The 20604-nt window shown below is 38.7% G+C and overlaps 1 protein-coding gene across 4 annotated transcripts in view; it reads right to left on the bottom strand.

The window, feature by feature from the left end:
* The window catches only part of ZBTB20 (zinc finger and BTB domain containing 20), a 527488-nt gene that overhangs the window by 222007 nt on the left and 284877 nt on the right, over nt 1-20604 (bottom strand). The window contains exon 1 of one of the 4 annotated variants that reach the window (XM_088140755.1): nt 3611-3725. The exons of the other annotated variants lie outside the window; for them this stretch is intronic. The gene's annotated coding sequence lies outside the window, so the exon portion shown is untranslated. Of the gene's footprint in view, nt 1-3610; nt 3726-20604 lie in introns of those variants that run through there. 4 annotated transcript variants of the gene reach the window in all.

The raw sequence follows: 20604 nt of genomic DNA, 5'->3' as shown, positions 1-20604 counted from the left end.
ATCAGTGTAATATAGCAAATCCTGGTCTCCGGCAGTGAGCGTCTTGTTATGATGGCATTAGTGGTTAAATTGTTCCAGAGATGACGGCATGAGCTACATGAGTTGGCCTGCTGAGCTATAATCAGTTAGCATAGTTGCAGCTGCAGGAGCACACCTGGAAAAATTCAAAAAGCTTGGCATCCTATTGCTGGGTAACAATCCCCAGCATAGGGTGGTTGGTGATGTTGGAGGCCTGAAGTGTCATGGCCCTGCCTGAACCACTGTATATCAGGCAGAGGAGCCCTGGCAACATAGGAGACCCAAGTGTGAACTGTCTTAAGTGCTGCATCAAACGAGTTGGATGTCTAGTGGGGTCTGCTGAAAGATTAGGTTGGATTAACCACCCCAGGTGAGAGATGGGTGGGACAGTTGTTAAGGGCACTAGTGTATGGGTGTTCTTTACCACAGGGACCTAATATTGTTAGATTTTAGGGAAATTGGGTGATGTAGGAAAGTGGGTGTCGAGTCCCACTAAATTGGCAAAATCAGGAAAGCAAGAATGACACTGATTTCAGGAAGGTAATATTAATCCTAGTCTGGGTTAAATACAGAATCTTGAAAACTGTAACAATAAAATCCCAATCACAGTCATAATGAGTTTAAAGTGAAGTGTCTTTGAAATGCTTCCTTTTCTGTCAGTCCTTCAAAACAGGCCAGGTCAGAAAACAAACACGGCAAGGACTATTGAAACTATTGCTGTAGAGTGTAATATCAGAAACTTGAAAACCTACCAGTTTCCCTATGTCCTTTCTTATAACATGCAGAACCAATGTGGGGTTATTTTGAGTCTTTTTTTCATCTCTGCCATTTCCAAGGATTATGGTGTTTTATACATTCTCTTTTATTATCTCCTCATAGTTCTGCTAACTGTTCTTGCATGCCTTTGTCAAATTTATCTCTGCATCCTCTCCACCCTCACATCTATCACTTCTAGACTGGGTTGCCTCTTCTCAGATAAACCAAATTTTACATTCCCTGCTTTACCACAATTTCTCACAGTGAATGGTGAAAAAGTGGCTAATGGGCTTGTATAAATGGTTTGGCAAAACTGCTGGCCACTCGGTATAGTTGGAGGGAAGAATTATAGGGACAGCACGTATAAGTATTCTGCTGGAAACATGAACTACATTTTGGGGTGGCAAGTGTATCCTGGTTGTTATGGTTTGAGGGAAATATGGTATAGGCACTGGGGTTATCATTGAAGGTATGGGATCCCAACAATTTAGTATCAATCTTCAGTTTCATCCTGGTGGCCTTGGTCCTAGTGGCTGATTTGCTGATGTCACCTTTGTTTCAAGTTGTTGATGGTAAATTACAATTTTGTAATAAGACTTTATTCATCCATGACTTTGTGATGGATGAGTGGCCAGAAATGGCATGTTGTTGGCACCTGGAGGTAGGCCAGATCAAGAAACAGACACTGCAGGAATTTCAAGAATGCTACTTTGTTGTTATAAAGTATATAACACAATTTTGAGTATCTGGTAAATATCTTCATTGCAGCTTTTTAAGAACAAGATCAACAGAGAGGCTGTTCAGAGTTTTTTTCTTACTCTTTCTACTTTCCTAGGGTTAAGCAATCGTTTCACCTCTCCCATCTCCTTTCCTGACCAGAGCTAAATTCCTCTACACATGTATTATCAAAACCTGATTAAGTGAGATCAGGGATGTCACCCTAACATAGATGACCTGCATCCAGGAGAACGTCAACATCTTGCATTAGGGAGGATAACACTGCAGACTTTAATGGCTGTGGTGTGCCTGCTCCTTAAGAGCCTTTCCTGAGTCTAGTTATTCTTGACAACTATTGCAGTCTCTAACCTTTTTAGGGAAGGTCAGCAGGACAATGGTCAGGGGGCAGCTACAGAGCACCCTAGAAGAAGCAGATTATCTGGATCTCTTTCAGTTAGGATATGGGACAGAGATAGCACTGTTTAGTCTTGTGGATGACCTTTGTTGGGACCTAGGTGAGGGTAGTTGTCCCTCTGATCAAAATATATCTCTTAGTTGCCTTTGATACCATTGATCATGGTATCCTTCTGGCCTGCCTGAGAAGATTGGGGATTGGAGGAACTGTTTTGCTGTGGTTCTGCTCCTTCCTTAGTAGGTGGTTCCAGCTGGTTGTTCTGGAGGATCAGAGACTGGCCTGGTGGTTACTCCCTTGTTGGGTGCCTCAGAATTTGGTTCTCTTCCCCTTCCCTTTATTATTTACATACTTCTGCTGGGACAGTAATCCAGTATTAGGATGCTGATAATATCCAACTGCTATCTAGGCTATGCAAGAGATGCTGTTGATGTCTTGTCCAAATATCTGGAGGCTGTTAGGATTTCAATAGGAAGAAACTGGCTGAAATTTAATCCAAGCAAGCTGAAGCTGCTGTTTATTCATTGAGGCTCTTTGTCAGCTGTGGAACTGTTTCTTCATGGGATAGCACTGTCCCTGAAAGAACAGGTAAGTGGCTTGGTGGCCTCCCGGACTTGCAGCTACTGACAAATGGACAAGTGGAGGCCGTGGCTAGGAGGTCTTTTGTCCAGTTTTGACTAGTACACCAGTGCAGCCCTATCAGGAGTATGAGAAATTTGCAGTTGTGACTTATACCTCATCTCCACTCAGCTGGATTACTGCAGTCTGCTCTATGTGGGCTACCTCTGAAGACAACATGAAAGCTGCAGCTGGTCCAGAATGCAGAAGCCTGGCTATTGGTTGCTGCTTATAGCCATGAGCAAATCATACCAATGTTCTAGGTTCTGTATTGGTTATCTAAGTTATACTTTTATAGTTTTAGGTGAACTGGTTCTTACTGGTAGGAAAGGCCCTTTGGAACATCTGTTAGCCTTCTGTAAGGATTATTCAGGCTATCTGATGGATAAAGTCGCTCAGATTTACCCCGACTTGGACTCTGACTGGGAAGAACAGGCTGAGGCGGCTGGGTAATGGCCTGAGGTGTGATCTGGGATTAGTTTAAGCTGGTGACTCCCAAGGAAGTGGACTCCTGCTGGATTATAAAAGCGGCCAGGACTGTTACCCATGGTTGGATCCAAGCTATGGTGTTGGGATTTAGTATTGAGATAGCCTTGGTCATGATTGTTGATGACCTGTGGTGGAGCCAAGATGGAGGTACTTTGACCTTAGATAAGTTAGCAGTTCCTCTTTCAAGGTTGGTGCACAATCTGGGGGTCTTCCTGGACTCACAGCTTCTTTGACTCTTGTTGCTTCTTCAAATAAGAATCCTTAGATAAATTGTAGTTGGTTTCCTATTTCTCTGAAATAAGGGAGTTGAGGTTTGCATGCACTGCTTTTCAGTGATAATGCCTGTACTTTGGAATAGTCTTCTATTCAAGATCATACCTGCCCCATATTATTAGGTTTCTGGAAACTACTGAAACAGAATGGTTTTGAAGAGCTTATGGAACTGAGATGATGTAACTAAATGCTTGTTGATATATTTTATTTACTCAGGTTTTACTGCGGATGTTTTAACTGTATTATATTTTCTTTGTAATGAATTGCCAAAACTCTGACTGATTGCAACAGTGTACAAATCAAATAAATACACATATACATACATACCTACATACAATTAAATGATTCGAGAGAGTATAGTCTGGTCACTGTCATCAGTCCCAGGAATAATATCTTGGTACAGTACAAGGGACCATTCTCCCTGAAAGAATACTCAGCTTCACTGGACTGCAAAGCAAAAAGGAATCAGAGATCATTCAGAGGAAACAACAGCTGTTAAGGAAACTGTAGTACTTCTATTCAAGCAAGACCATCAGCAGGGGAAGTTCAGCTTGGTTCCAGCTGGATATAAACTTTGCTCTGGCATTTTCAAACTGACTCTATCCCTTCCCTTGCTGTTTCATGTACTCCCCTCTCTTTGTGCATGTTGCCATCCCAGTTTGAAATCTTTTTAGCTGAATCTTGTTTTTTTAATTGATGTGTACTACTTTGGCAGGACGAGGGTGACTTTTGTTGGAAAAAAGTAGAATAGATGTAATGTAAATAAATAAATAAATTTGTTTCTGTGCATGGAAAGATTTGGCAGCATGAACATACTTGCAGCATTTGGCTTTCTGATTTGGAAAAAAAAGTATAGGCTGACTGATGATGGAGAACTGTTCAAAACCTTCTTAAATCAGCACAATTTTAAGGCGCTGGGAAGAAATGGCTTTGTTTGTTTTTGATAGCTAGATTTTTTAAGTGCAGATGCTGAGTGAAGTTATAACACCCTGTTCAATAGCACACAATTCTGAGTGTCTAAAAACCTTAAGTATCTTTAAAATGAAAAATAGTAAGAGTAACCTACAAACCATTGCAGGATCCTTCCCTTAAAGAAAAGGGCAAAACAGATAAACTGACAGAAGTTTCAGTTCGATTTTTTTTATAGCTTATGAACTATTGCTCTCAGGGAAATACTATAATTATGGTTTCTTTATGTCAAAAACACAATTCTGAATATGTAATCCCAAACTAACAATGGCAAGACTACGGCCAAGAATTCTGTCATTCCTGAAAGAAAGCAGGGACATACTTGAACAATAATCTGAGTAACAGACCACTGAAATGCCCATATAGGAACAATATACACATCTGAGTACTTAATATAAAGGTTAGAGTGTAAGATTAGACAACTGCTATGTTTCAGCATGGCTAACCTTGAAGTGTTGTTATGAAGTCCAAAAGGGGAAGGAGAAAGAATTGTGTATGCCCATTCTGCATGAATAAATATACTGCTATGAATACATATGTTAGGCGGTGGCAATTTCCCACAGACTCCCAGTGTGTGAACATCATTTGTGCACCTAGCAAAATGCTTCTGCTGGTGACTGTTACATGTATTTTTCAAAAAAGAAATACGGGAGTGGTTTCTGTGTGCAGGAAAAGAATGTCTTAGTTTGACTGCTTGTAGTTATACATCTCATTCACTACTTTATACTCAAACCCCACAGAAAAAAAAATGGCTTGATACCAAAAATGATAAATTTCCTCCAAGCTAACTCAGGATTGGAACAGAGTCTGGGAAAACTCAGAATTATTTCTCGAAATAAAATAAAAGAGCGATCTTGAAAGCTAACCATCTGTGAAGGGCAATTTCAACTGACCCGGGTGTACAATGGCACTAAAAGTAACTGCATCTTAGACACTGGGGGAGGATATGAGTTCAGTTAGACATGCTGCCAGCTGTGAACAGTTTATACCCAGCAATTATATAACTGCACAAATGGAATAGATGTTTTCTCTGTCTATACACTGCAAATGTTTACATCAAGTGTGAAACCATAATAAGTGCAGCCAAGACAAGATGAGTCTGTTCCCTATGGAAAAATAATAGCCGCATCAACTTACTTCAGTGGGCCCTTAGGCATTACATGATTTGGTGACTACCACTGAAGTTAATTTTAAAGACAAAATGGTATCATGAGTAACATTTGATAGAAATCTTATTTTCTTATTGCCTGGAAAAATTCTTTTTTCTCTATCAACATCAGAAACTAATATGAGAGGTTTGTAACATTTTACTGAGTTTATTTAACTAGGGCAAAGCAATTCTCTTTCTATGGTCTTAGGCTTTAAGTACGGTATCGCTGCTTTTACAGCAGGTACCCTTTCTTAGAAGTTATGGCCACTAAAAATCCACAAGGTTTTATTTAGGATTCTTAGTGCCACTTTGAACAACGGCTTAGAATTTACTAATATGGCAGCACATTTTCTTTTCACAACCCAGTGCAAATTTCTCAGAATTAATTATTACAAATTTCTGAAACTCAGATTAAGTACTGATGAGATTTTAAATAAAAGTTAGTGAAGGTTGAAAAAGAACTGTGAAAGTAGAAAGGACTGTAAGAACTGATGGAAAGGCATGTTCTTCCTCAAGTCCAAAAATAATAGTCAACTAAAACTTTATTCCAGGTTTGTAAACTCAAAGCAGGTATATGGATGTTTGTTCAAACACATTCTTGCTCATTTGATTGGAAAGGTGTGGTGGTCTATTTTATCACTAAACAAATCCCACTGAAGACTGAATGGCATTCTTTCTCTCACATTGATCCCATGGGCACTTCAAAAATATACAGTGGAATACCGCAAGACTGTCCAGGGAAGATTTTGGCTACATATGGCAGGGAGGGAGGGAAGGAGAGGAGAACAAAAGGAAGTTCTGTTGCATTAGTGGAAATCCATTTGTACTACGCTGAATGTCACCCTCTATGTTTTATAAATCCTATTTTACAATAGTATTAAGAAACTATTTTTCTTTCATTAGGGGTTGACAAAGTGCATACACACGCACACACAGTATCAGCTTATGCAAGCAGGAGAACTTGTTCCCTTAATAAATTGCTTCTAATTTAGACACGTGCATGTCAAATCTGGCTCTTACAGCACAAAATATGAATTTCAGCCTTTTGTCATCTAACTCAGTGTTTCTCAATCTTGGCAACTTTAAAAGCATGCTGGCTGGGGAATTCTGGGGATTGAAGTCCACACATCTTAAAGTTGCCAAGTCTGAGAAACATTGTTCTAACCTATACTCTCATACCTGTTTTGCATTCCTTGACCAACTCTACCACCTACTAATTATCCAAGAGAACTTCATCAATGCTTTCCCTCCTTTCCCTTTCTTTCAGGATCAATTTCTCTTGTTCCTAAGTCAGATATTAACTTTCCCCTTAAGATATTACCTCATCATAGTTGCTTTAGTTCTTCCTAAATATTTTAAGGAGGAAAGAAATTTTTAAGGAGGCCTTGGCTGTTTTCTTTTTTAATTGGTTTGTATTTGTTTAACCATGGATTAGCACTTGGTAGAGCAGCCATGAAGGCCTTGGAAAAGATATTCAAATGTTGTGATGGTTCTATACATACAAAAATCAGAATCTGCAAGCCATGGTATTCCCTGTGACACTCTATGGAAATGAAAGTTGCACTTTAAAGAAGCAGGATAGGAAGAGTATTAACTCCTTTGAACTTTGGTGTTGGTGAAGACTCCAGAGAATACTGTGGACAGCCAAGAAAACAAACTGATGGATCAATCAACCCAGAGTTCTCACTCAAGGCACAAATAACCAGGCTCAAATTATCCTACTTGGGAGACATTATGCAAAGACCCACCTCTCTGAAAAAGGCTCTAATGCTGGGAAAGGACCAGCAGCAAATTGGATGGACTCAGTTACAGTGGCGATAAGTGCAACATTGGGAGACTTGAAAGAACAGGTTAGGGATAGATCATCATGGAGAAGGGCTATCTATGTGGCTGCTAGGAGTTGAAAATGACTTCATGGCACATAATCAGTCAATCACTTTGTTTAACATTAGTTAAGATGGGATTGTTTGATTAATAAAATAAATAATAAAATAAAAATAAGCCCGCCAACTCCGAATGCAGTTAGAAGGCTTACAAATATGTGTGATGCCACAGAAGCTCAAGCAATGTCTACAACAGCCCACGGACTGATTTTAAAATTAAGGGTTTTAAAGAAGTACAGTCACAAGTGAAATATTTGGTCAATAAGTAAAATATATACTTTGAACTCAACTCTTGGTAAACCGCATGCATACATATGTCCATGTAGATTTCTTGGCAATAATATGGAAATGCTTTGCCACTGTCCTTGTCTAGTGCATTGAAGAAAAAAAAAACTTTTCCTAGTTTAGCCTAGAGAGCCAGTTTGATGTAGTGGTTAAGGCACCAGGCTAGAAACTGAGAGACCCTATGGAGAGGAGAGGAGAGGAGAGGAGAGGAGAGGAGAGGAGAGGAGAGGAGAGGAGTCTACAGGGTTTCCTAGTGGTCTCTAGCCCAAATACTAACCTATGCTAACCTTGACCTCAGCCAAGATTGGCTAGATACTGCCATTTAGGTGGCAGCTCAACACACAGGCAACCATCAAAACTTTATATATTTGGTGTAAATGTAGCTACTTTTGCTTATGGTATCCTACTAAACCAGAACAGCCGTCTACTAAAGACTTAAAAAAAAAAAAAAAAAAGCCTGTGTCCAGTCCAGGCCTGATTTGAAAATAGACTTTTAAAAAATGAGAGATGGGGCCTTGAAGTTGCCAATCAGCCAGACAAAACCTAAACAGACATATGGGTTACTTAATCACCCTTTTCCCTACCTTATTTATATCACAGTAGATATTTCTAATTTTTCATGCACAATATAAGTTCAATATTTTTTTTTGCAAATGGTACAGGGGGGAGAGATTTCTTTCTTTTTGGTAACACCACCTTACCTTTGCTGCTTTTTCTCCTTTACTTTTTCTGAGCTGAAATGCATTTTCAAAAATGCTGCCATCAAAGTGAGTGTGGCTGTAAGCCAGATCTTTCCTGGTGCACCAACCCAGTCTGGTGCTGTCTTACAGACAGATGTGATACGTCATGCTATTCAACAGAATAATCTGTTGCAGAGACTGTCTGCAATGATCTTTGCCATCATAAATGCTTTATATATCCCTGTATATCACTGATTTTTGCCTAAAAATGTGAAGTATTTGAGGACAGGGCTTTCAGATTAAAGTACCAACAGAAAGTCACATTATTTATCCCACCTCTCCACTATAAGCTATGTTGGTTTATAGTTAACTAAGTTTTACCTCTATTCATTCTTAAAACCATTTTACAACAATGCTAAGATCCTATGAGTATTTACTTGCCTACTCCCAGCATCTTATTTGTAAAAAGCTTCCACTAGTAGAGCTTTGATGTCTCTTAGCACAGTGAGGTCAGACAGTGCTCTGTTAAAGCAGAAGTAGGAAACGCTGCAACTTAGAATATTTCCAATTATTGGTGCATGAAGCAACATAAAAGAAATAAAGGAAGAGCTACCGAATAAACAAATGACATTTCAAAGGGAGCTCCTGGGTCATAAAAACAACTTCCATCACCCTAGTCAAGATTTTCCTTATTGCCTAATCTCTTTGTTTTGTCTGCCCTCATCAATGAGTCCATTCATTCCCTATAATCAGCTCTGATTAGTGTTGCTTCACATCAGTCTTTTCCCTTTTCTTTTCTGTTTTGCCTGTAGAAGGATTGAAATCAGCTTCTACACACCCCTCCTTGTTAAAAGCCGCACCTCTCCTGCTGACTTACTGCTCTCTCAATCAAAAGGGCAAAAGGAAACAGTTGGGATTCATTCTTCCCTCTTTTTTGAGAAACTGCACAAATGTCAACTTCCTCAGAGGATGTTTGGCATAGCGGAGTTCAGTCATGCAATGTACAAAGTCGGGATGATCAAAAGTTTCAAGGGCTGCCCACTGCTAAAGAGGAGAGAAAAAAGGAAAATACGATCTTTTCTATAGTTTTAAAGAACTGTCTGTCTCTGCTACAAGTGTTACTTCTATTAAAACTGATATTTAGGAACAGAATTCAAGTCTGGTTTCTCAGTTGTTGAAGTCTGGGATTACTGTACTAATATTATTAATTATTACCATTCTTGATTCTTTCCTTTTTATATAAAAATGCATCTCTCACTCTCTTACATATCCAGTATCCTTTATATTTTCAAGGATGCTTACTATAGTACATGTGTGTACATTCTTTAGTTCTGCAAGCCTTCCTTTGTTGTCTTGTTTAGACATTTTTTATTACTAATTTGTTTTCAGGAGGGATTCTGTTTTTTCAAAAAATGAATTAAGAAGACATGTTATTACAAACTAAATATGAAATTCAATCTGAAAAAAGCAAAGTTGTGGATTTTAATGTCACCATGACCTCTTTGTTTTTTGGCTGTGATGCTTTTATCTGTTCATTTTTGAAGTCTTGCAGTTGTCAATGCAACTTGCCCACACACTGCAAAAAGAGAAAACTGTTTATGGTTCAGAATTTTATGAACACATTCACTGCATTATTTAAAAAGCATATTTGCCTCTGTTTTATTTAAATATATAAAATCTAAGCCTATACCAGATCTTGCAGAATGCCTGCTTAGAAGATGAGTGCCACTAGATTGGATGGCTTTAAAAAGGGGCAAAACAAAATTATGAATGGTAGAAGAGAGAGAGAATGGTAGAAGGAATTACTTGAAAGACAGTGAATGTCTGAATGCTCAATGCAAGGAAACAAACAATAAGGGGGTGCTGTTGCTTTATATCCTGCTTATGATCTTCCCAAAAGCTTTTGACAAGCCACTGAGGAAAAGAGGATATAGGATTAATGGAACCTTCATGTCAGCCAGGCTGACAAAGTTAATGTTTTAGGTTAAACTGTAAAAAAAACACATGAAAGACAAACATTCTCAGTGTTAAAAAAAAAAAAAAAAAAGGCACCATCCCATATAGCTTTCTTTTTAGCCAGAGCTTTTAAACAAAATACATAGAAGGTTTTTCTGAAATACTGCACTACAGTCCAAAGAGCGTGATATTAGAATTTTTCACAGGATAAGTGTGTGTAAACACTAACCCAACATATGGCTTTGACAAACTATTAATTTGAAGCCCCAGAGTTCCATCTGTAAAGTAAGGCTACTACTGGGAGAATCTGAGTTAAAACCATACCAAAAGGTGCCTTGTTAACTACTATACTGAAGAGATTTAAGCAAGTGTTTTGCATTAAGTTTGCATATGGTAATTTATACACATATATGCAAATTAATTACTAGAATTATTAAAATTTTAAAGAGGGCAATCCAATTAATGTTCCTCAAATAAAACAAATTATTCAAGTAATTTACATCCCACCCTAGATCACACCAAATCTGTTCATTGAATTTCTTTTCAATTAATTTGTCCCAATTCTCTCACAGATGGATCTGGTTCAAAATCAAAATATCCTTTCAATTAATTCCCTTTTATCAATCATCATAGCCATCTCCCTCCCACCCCATTAAATTGAAAAAAAGAGATGATACACAATTCCAGTGGGTAGTGATCAATCCTGATTTTCTTTTCTTTTTAAACATAATCATCTCAGCAAGCTGTTAGTTGGCTCTGCTGCCACTTGAAGTCTTCAGTTTGAAGCCTTCAATCTGTGGATCTATCTCTGCAAGCTCTGCACTTTTAAGAGTTCACCCCCCCACAGCCAATCCACTTATGGTATTAGAGCTGGGATGGGGGTATCTTCATCTAAAAGAGAATGTGAAGGAAAGCTGGGGGGTGGGAAAGTTTTTGCTTACTTGCAAAAGTTTAGTTACAAAAGGAGACAATCCTCAGCATTAGTTTATAGACAGACTATTGAACTATGAACAGGTCTAGATTTTCTTGGCAGACAGCAGAAAAGGGTAACCAGTAAGAAACAGTATGTGTGTGTATGTGTATGTTTCTGTCTGTCTGTCTATCTACACACATACTCCTTTTGCACAAGGAGTATCTACAAGTATATCTATTTTGGGCACCACATTTGCAGAAGGATATTGACAAATTAGAAATGATGTAGATGAGGGCAATGAAGCTGATACAGAGACTTCAAAACATACCCTGTGATGATGGGCTGAAGGAACTTGGGATGTTCTGTCTGGAGAAAAGAAGAGTGAGGGGAGACATGATATCAGTGTTCAGGTACAAAGGGTGACAAAGAGATGGCCAGGAACTGTTTTCCATTGCCACCCAAACTGGGACCAGAAATAATGAATGTAAGTTGCAGCTGGCTGGACTGAGATGAGGGGAGGAAGATGGCATAGGAACATAAGCTAGCTAAAGTTTGCTTAAATATGATATAATCATAGAATTGTAGGATTGGAAGGGATCTTGAAGGTCATCTGATCCAACCCCCTGCCCAGTACAGGAATCCTCATGCCAAATTGCTGTCCAGTCTTTTCTTGAAAACTTTCAGTAATAGGGCACCAGTAGGGTCAGGAGGCAGGCTGTTCTACTGCTTAATAACTATCAGGAACTTCCTCATTTCAACTTTGGATTCTTCTACTCTCAGTTGCTATGGAGAATAAGTCCCCACCCTCTGCCCTGTGATATCCATTCATGTATTGGAAGATTGCTATCATGTCTTCCCCTAATCTTCTTTTCTTTAGGCTAACTGTTCTTTGCAGGATTTAACCTCTAAGCTAAATTATATTTATCAATACTTCTTGTTCTTCTCTGCACTTTTTCCAGCTCCTCACCATCCTCTTTACATTGTGGCAATCAGAATTAGACACAGTATCCCAGGTGTGGTCTGATTAGTGCAGCACAGAGTGGTACTATCAGTTCCTGTGATTGTGACACTATACCTCTGTAAATGCAGCCCAACACTGCAATGGCCCTTTTGGAAGCTGCAGCACATTGTTGGCTCATGCTTAATCTGTAGTCTACAAGATATCCAGATTCCCCTTACAAATACTACTTCTAAGCCAGGTACTGCCTATTTGTACTTTGTAGCTACTTTTTCTTGCCTACGGGCAGAACCTTACATTTCTCACTACTGAAGATTTTGTTGGTTAGGTCCCAGTGTTGAAATCTATCAAGATCCTTTTGAATCTTGAGCCTGACTTTTGGGGTATTAGCACTACCTCCAGCTTTATGTCATCTGCAAATTTTATGAGCATCCCTGCTATTCCCTCATCTATTTATGAAGACAATGAAGAGTATTGGGCCCAGGAAGGAATCCTCAGATACCCATTAAGGACCAAGCTAAGTAACTGTGAATACATCTGATAGTGGGACCATCCATCCCACTTTGTTCCAGTTTATCAAGAAGAATGATATGTTCTACTTTATCAAATGCCTTACTAAAGTGTAAATATACTACATCCACAGCATTCCTGTAGAGAGTAAGGAAGATGACCTTGACAGAATTGTGCAAGAACCATTGCCTAGGCAAAAAGGGATGAAACTTTTTTTTTTAAATACAGAGCAATGAGATAACAGTTGGAAGCAGCTCAGGGAGATGCCTCCCTAATTCACTGGAGCATAAGAAAGTGGAAGAGGAACAGTGCAATCAGACTTGCAAGATTCTGTTATTATAGCCAATCTCAATAAAAGTAGTTTTGGCCTTCCTGTGGAGTTGATTTTCTGGTCGGGGCTACCTAGCAGGACTGACAGTTCCCTTGGTTCACTAATCTAGTTACACCGACAAAGAAAGCAGTAAGATCTGTTTGACACAATCTGTTTTTAACAAATCCATACTGGCTTCTGGTAATTACCCTGTTAGTTTCTAAGTGCTTGCAACCCTACTGTTTGATTATCTTTTCCCAGGTATTGACCTGCAGATGACTTGTCTGTAATTTCTGGCTCCACTTTCCCCCCTTTTTAAAATATAGGAAAAACACTGTCTCTCCTCCAGTTTTCTGGCACTTTCTTGTGCTTCAGGAATTCTCAAAGATTTGAGTCAGTGGCTCTGTGATGGCATCTACCAGGTCCTTTAATACCCTGGGATATAACCCTTCCAGTCCAGGAAACTTGGATTCATTCAAAGCAAGTAGGTGTTCTCTCATCAATTACTTCCCTATTTTGCTCTGCATTTCTCTTCTGCTCTCCACAGTGCAGCTTTCTGACAAGTTGGACCCTTATTCCTTTTATGAAAATACAGATGCAAGGTAGGAATTAAACAGTTCAGTCTTTTTTTCTGTAGCTTGTCATCATCTTGCTGTCTTCCCCAACCAGTAGGCCAACTGTTTATTTGCCTTTCCTCTTGTTCTGCACATACCCAAGGATCCTTTTTTTGGGGTATTTTTGGTACTTATAGCAAGCCTCAGCTCATGCTGAGCCTTAGCTTTCCTGACCCCATCCTTGCAGATTTGGGCTATTCCTTAATATTCTTGTTATATCCCTTCTCTCCATTTTTTTAAACTTATCCTTTTTATTTCTCAGTTTGTCACAGAGATCTTGGTGCAACCATGCCAGTCTCCCTGTTTATTTTGTCTTTGATATTTTTGTGTTCGGAACTTAATCATCACATTTTTTCAGAATTTTCCAACTTCCCTGATCTTCAGGAACTTTCCTGAACTTCATTCATGGAATCCTTCTTACTTTTTCTCTTAAGCTTGTTGAACTCAGCTCTCTTGAAATCTAGAACACTAATTTGTCTACCTTCAGTTCTCCCTGCTTGCAATATAGTGAATTCTAGGATTACATGGTCACTGAGGAATTCAGTTTTTCGAATGACACCATCCGTTGAGCCATGGTTCATCTCCAGAATACTGTGTTCCTCCCTTGGGCTATGACCATCAGTTGGAAGTATGGATGAAAAGATCCTGCATTCCAAACCCTTTTGCCTTCCTGCTCAACTCCTAATAATCTCTTGATATTCTTCCCAGGCTTTTTCTGGTAGTATCACTTGTTCCAGCATGAAACAGAAGAAAGGGATAATGGTTGGTAGGTTTGATTAGTTGGGGCAGTCTCTGTTCACATCTTGGATCTTCATGTCTGGGAGACAGCATACTTCCCTTGCTCTTATGTCTGGTCTGCAGATTGCCAACGCTGTTCCTCTGAGCAATAAATCACCTATACCACCACAGGCCTTTTCCTCTTTGGAAGAAACTTTGGATTACTTGCCTGTGTAGCAGTCTGATTGTCTCTCCTTCCTGTTACTGGAACACTGGGTGAAATCTCTTCTCTAGATGTCTGTGAGTCTTCCTCTATGTGGAGTGCCTGAAATTGATTGGGCAGCTCCACTGGCAGGAACCATCTCCTGGTTCTCTTGGTCCTCTGTATTATATGCTGCCAGACTTCCTCCTCTGAGGTTCCTGTTCTCTCTGCAGTAATGTATTCTTTCCTGTGTTATTTTTTGAGACTTCCTTCTGCCTTGCCCAGAAACTCTTCATCTTCCTTGATTAAATCACAGTGTGGCCAGCTAGGCCTCCACTTTCTCCTCCAACAGTCCAATGAGCTTGCATGTGGTGCAGGTGTAGTTAGTCCTCATCAGGCAGGAATATAAACATGGCACGTACTTAGCAGGTCACCACAGTTCTTGTCTCCTTGTCTGTGTCTATGTGCCTCTTGAAGACTGTGCAGATCAAACCAGCTCCTTCCTTTGTACAGTACACTCGTCTATATTCTCTTCTCTGCTGATCACAATAACCTTGTGCTCACTTCCCAGGTGAGCTCCAGGCCTATGCAAATTCTCCAGGCTGATGCAAATTCTCCCAATGAGTCAGACTCCAGGCCACAAACTTGAGCTGATGAGGCAAAGTCTCATTTTTCTGGTGCTTGCAGTGACCTCCTGCTCACTTTCAGGCCTATGCAAATTCTCCCACTGAGTCAGGAAATAAAGAAAAGCTTTCTGAATAAGATCTATACAACAGAACAATACATTTACGAAGGCTTTATGTTCTCCATCTGTGTATGTGTTTAAGAAGCTGGACAGTTATTTGCAAGGATGGTTTAATAGAGTCTCCTACACATTGCAAAGAGTTCAGCTAGATGATTCTTGTGCTACCTTCCAGCCACACAATTCTACTGTTCTATGATTCTTTCGTTCCAATAGAAGAGAATATATGCAGCTCAGGGTTGAACTGTGGAGGCCTTGGTGTTCTCAGAACTTGGTTGTTTGCTTGCAGATGTTTCATTACCTGACTAGGTAACATCATCAGTGCTAGTGAGTGTGAGGTTTGTTCCCTGTTTACATACAGTAGCCCACCCTGCCAGTGTTGGTGGGGGTGTGGTTTTCTCTTTGGTTGTTCCTTGATTAGGGTATTGTTTTCTGCTTGATTGTTTGTCTGATGTTAATCCCTGCTTATCTGGGTATCGGCTGCTAGAGAGGATGTGTTCTGGTCTTTCTGTTTCCTTCTTAGCTTTTTTATTGTCTCTTTTGAATTATGTGTAAATGTGGTTTCTCTCTATGTGTCTACTGTTGGCTGATTTGTCTGAATGCCAGGCTTCCAAGAATTCCCTAGCATTTTTGGATTTAGTTTGGTCTAGGATGCTCAGTTTCTCAGCTGAAACTATAACAGACCACATTACCTTTTTAGCAGCATTTTCTTATCTTAAAAATTTTCCATTTCCCATTTTTAGTAAATATTCTACTATGATCCTTGATTGGAGATTCTCCAGACAGTCATTCATCTCTAGTTACCTCAGAGCTGGACTACTGAATGTGTTCACCATGGGGCCGATCTTGAAAACTACTTGGAAGCTTCAAATAGTTTACATCAGCCCTACGAAGCAAGAAAAATAAACTCCACAGAAGAGTAAAAACTATTTTTATTTAGATTGGCTATAGTAATATAGTCTTGAAAGTGTTATTATGCTTCCCCTCCTCCCTCTTTTATATGAATTTTGTCTTTATGCCTTCAAATCAATGCTGACTCCTGGTGACTGCCTGAACAAGTCCATGCCATTTTATTGGCAAGATTCTGGAAGTGGTTTGCCACTGTCTGCTTTCTAGGACTATCTGAGAGGTTTCTGTTATCTTTCTCCATTGTTTGGACTTGTTTTGGCAATGGATCTTCCCTCTCTCCACCAAGGTCATCCTGTTTACTCTCCACAATCCAGAATGCAGTGGTGTGAGCAATTATGGGCATATTGGTAAACTCACATGACACCTCTGCTTCATGAGCTGCGCTAGTAGTCACTATGCTTCCAGGTATGATTCAAGATGCTGATCATCACCTGTAAAGTTATACATGACATAAGGTCAGGTCAGATTATCTGAGTGACTACCTATCTCCCATAGTTTCTGCCCTGGCGGTATGTGCTAGCAGAGTTGGCACTCTGCAGATTCCTTTGATTAAACAGTGCCATCTATCAGGACCCAGGAACCATGTCTTTTCTGTTACAGTGCCTACCCTCTGGAATGAGATCCCACCTGAAATCTATGTGGCTTCCACCCCTGAAGACCTGGTTGTTCTCTCAGGCTTTGGGTTAAGGTAGATATAGTCCCTTGTTGGATATGTTTTTGTCTATATTTTTGTACAGAGTGACCAGGTTCCATTTTGTTTTGTTTTGCATTGTGTTTTTATTGCTTATTATATTGTGAGCCACTCAGAGCTGGTTTGGTGTTGGGTGGTGCCCAAACTAAAATAAATAAATGCTACACAAATTCATCTACTTACTCTTTTTTATCATGCATATTTAACTTACAAATGTTCAATACATTTTCTCTGTAAAACCTTAGTCTTTGATTAATTAATTGTCAGATCCATACTTCTTACATTACACAATCTACAGTCAGGACCAGAAATATTGGAACAAGGATAACTGTTTTGGCCTCTGTACACCACCACATTGAAGTTGGAAGGAAACACACCCAGATGGGAGCGAAGTCAGGACTTTCAGCTGTAATTCAAGGGGTTTGACAATAGTGGGGCACTAACCATTCAGGAAGTACAGCCATGGCATCTAACACTCGTTGCAAATCATTTGGTACTCAGCCAACAAATGGCATAATTAGGATACAAAAGTACATGTATTTTCATGTTCCCAACAGTACATCTCTGCCACCATCACAAGCATTCCTTATACATTCATCCATAAACAGTCTTGTATTATAGTGTTTTTCTGTGTACGTGTAGAGGAAAGAGGGAATGGCCTTGAAGACAGGAGGAGTAGCCACTGTCAAGGTAACAATCAGATAAAAAAGGCCTGAGCCTGGACCAAGAAAATAATGTGAGTAAATGTCTCAGACAAGCTCCCCCTTAGTTCACACAAAGATAAAGAGAGGGAGGGGGGAAAACTCAAATTCAGACAAAGATTCTGTTACTGTAACTGTACAATAAAAGTAGTACTGACTCACATGGCATTGGTTTCCTGGTCTGATCTACCTGAAAGGGCTGACAGTACACTATTTATTCAACTATTCATACCATTTCCCCCCTAGCTCTTATGCTTTTTCTGTGAGTCTGAAAACCACATCTAAATTTGTGACCTGCTAATTCTTTTGCCTGTCATGCTTTCTCTAGCATCTTAAAATACATTTTTCCAAGTCTTTAAATCAGGTCTGCAAAATTCTACCTGTTCATCACAAACCTCCAAGACTGAATTATTTGCAAAGATGGAACTTTTAAAAAATATTTACAAGAACTACACCATTTAATTTTTACTGAAACTTGAGTTAAAACAAAGAATATTCCATAGATAATATAAGGCAAATAGAAGACATAATGAAGCTTTCCACTAGCATGTATTGCATTACATGGTCAAATGACTGGAAGACTAAACTTTTGACAAGCTAAAGTGAGAATGTGTTTGTGAGATTTAGATAAAGGAAAAGGCTATGGGATGTTATAGGTCTCAAAGGTTGATTGTAGCACTGTGTACATCACCTTGAACTCCAGAACAAAAAGGGAGACCTAAATATTACAAATAAATTAACATTTATCAAATTATTTATCTGATACAAATTATTAAAATTTATCATTTCACAATATATGCCTGAGACTGCTTTAGTGGATGAATAAGAAAGATATATCTTGCTTGCTTTGCTGCCTTATTATCTCCTTTTCTCTTTCCCTAATATAGACTAAAAATTGCTTTAAATCATAATTGCTTTATCACATTGTATATTTTTATAAAACCCAAGAAATCATCTGTTCCTTGATTGTTTATGAAACAATCCTGTCCTATAATGTCCAAGACCAACTGCCATTTTTCTCCAAAATGGGAAGATGATCTATCTCTGCAAAAATCCATTACAACCCTTACTCACACTTTATTATTAGAGCCATAATTTCGATTATAGCCATAAAGTCAACTACTTCTGCACACACAGTTCAGCCCTACCCTGGAACACAAAACATCAGTGCAAAAAAATACGGAAATGTGTTTATGTAGCTTTGATTGCTAGGTAAGCTTGAAAAAGTACATCAGATCTTAAAATTGAATATAATCTTATAATCAGTTTCTCTGCTTGCACTTGGTACAACAATTAGGACAGACATCTAGACTGTGGTCATATTTCTTATTAGTGCAGCCTGAAAATGTAGTCATAGAAAAACATTTTTTTTCTCTGTTCATATGCATAAAAGCCCAACATTCACTCTTATATTTTCCCATGTGATATCTCAATTGAAAGAGATTCAGTTGAAGCTAGACGATGCTTTTTGTTTCAGTCACATAGCAAGTGTATCAGAACCAGTCAACTTATGGTGGTCATCCTCAAAAAAAAAAAAAAAAAAAGGTTTATACTATTTACAATTCTATTAGAATCCATAAGAAACAGTCTGACAACCATGCTCTAACCAAAAATCAATGTACAAGGTTTTGCACAGTTTTTTAACTTTTAGTTGTGGAAGTAAAGAACTCCAATTATGACATTTTCAGCTAAAAGTTTTCTTTTGCATGGTATGCATGTGCATCTGGTGTTTATAAACTGTCTTTTAACATTTAGATATTTTATTCATTTTTCCACATGGTACAAGACACATATTACTGTTGAAAAGATAACAGGCAAGTGACATAGCTCTATAGCTAAGGAACTCAAACTACTGATTTCACTAGTGGCACAGTAAGCAGCTAAGAGTGTATCAGAGCATATCTGCTTTTCATAAAACAGGGAAAAAAAAACAGTTTTGTCCTCAAGACACAAATATAGTTTGTGGAAACTACAAGTTTACTGAATAATTAATTTGTGCTTTTGTCAAAGTAGTAGTTTTTCCAGGACAAAGGCAAGGGAATGAAAGGCAATCATTTGTCCTTGACTTTATCTGCCCTTTCTCATTGCCTAAAACCTCGAGGATGTCTGTATGCCTGATATTAAGAGAAAAAATCTGAAAAATATAAAAACTAACTATGCCACTTGTTCATCCCACCCTAAAGTAAGACAGCATTCTAGCCACTAGAAGATTAAGTAGACTGATCTTAAAGGCATTACTGTAATTGAAATTGTTTTGATAAAAATATCCTTCTTTTTTAAAGATTTAGTTATTGTTTGTCACTAGCTGAACAAAATACTCTTCAAACTTTACATTCGTTTCCAGGTCACGGAAAGACTCAACAAGAGTAACAGCAGAGACCACTTACAAGTTAACAACCACAAGTGTTGCCAAAGGCATATTGCTATCATGCAGCTCTTCTGCATTTCCTCTGAAAGAGATGTAGTTGCCTTCCAAATACTAGTCCATTCATTTTCTAAACTTTTAAATACTCTGGGATTCTTTGTAATGAGAAGTGCTAGATCAAACACTGATGTACACCTTACAAAGAATGTCAGTAGAATTTTCCATCTACAGTTCTGAATTAGCAAAAAAATCTTCTCATCACCCCATCCACAATAATGAAATAAAATAACTTACTAACTATACTCTGCATTTATCTACACATACGTATGGAGGATTGGGGGAGAAAAAAGAAAAACCTTTTGAGAGGCTGAAAAGTGGTGGTGAAAGACAGTCAGTGTTAAAATATGTAAATGAACAGCCATGGACCCAACAGCCTCATGGTAACACAGCAATAAATGTATGCAATGTTTCATTCAGGTAAGTAGCTGTGACAATGTCAGCATTCTGCTGAATCAGCATTCAAAAGCCATTCTGATGACATGTGTTTGTGTGAGTGAGTGAATGAATGGAGAAAGTGAATGAAAGAGTAGTTGTAAACAATGTATACACAAACACCAAATATTGGGAATTCCATAAACAAGACCAAGTAAGGGAAGGAAGGAAAGTGGTGGAAAATGATATATTTGCTTTGGTTTCAGACACAAATTAAATTTTAAAGGTGCATGATAGGGGCATGATATACTAGGGGCATGATGAGAAACGTTTC

This window comes from Python bivittatus, unplaced genomic scaffold (genome assembly GCF_059951505.1).
Source record: "Python bivittatus isolate LINGU-HERP-01145 unplaced genomic scaffold, Pbiv_v1 ctg000340_np1212, whole genome shotgun sequence".
NCBI classification, from domain to species: Eukaryota; Metazoa; Chordata; class Lepidosauria; order Squamata; family Pythonidae; genus Python; species Python bivittatus.
The sequence above is the reverse complement of the archived record's forward strand: the minus strand, read 5'-3'. Positions and strand labels throughout refer to the sequence as shown.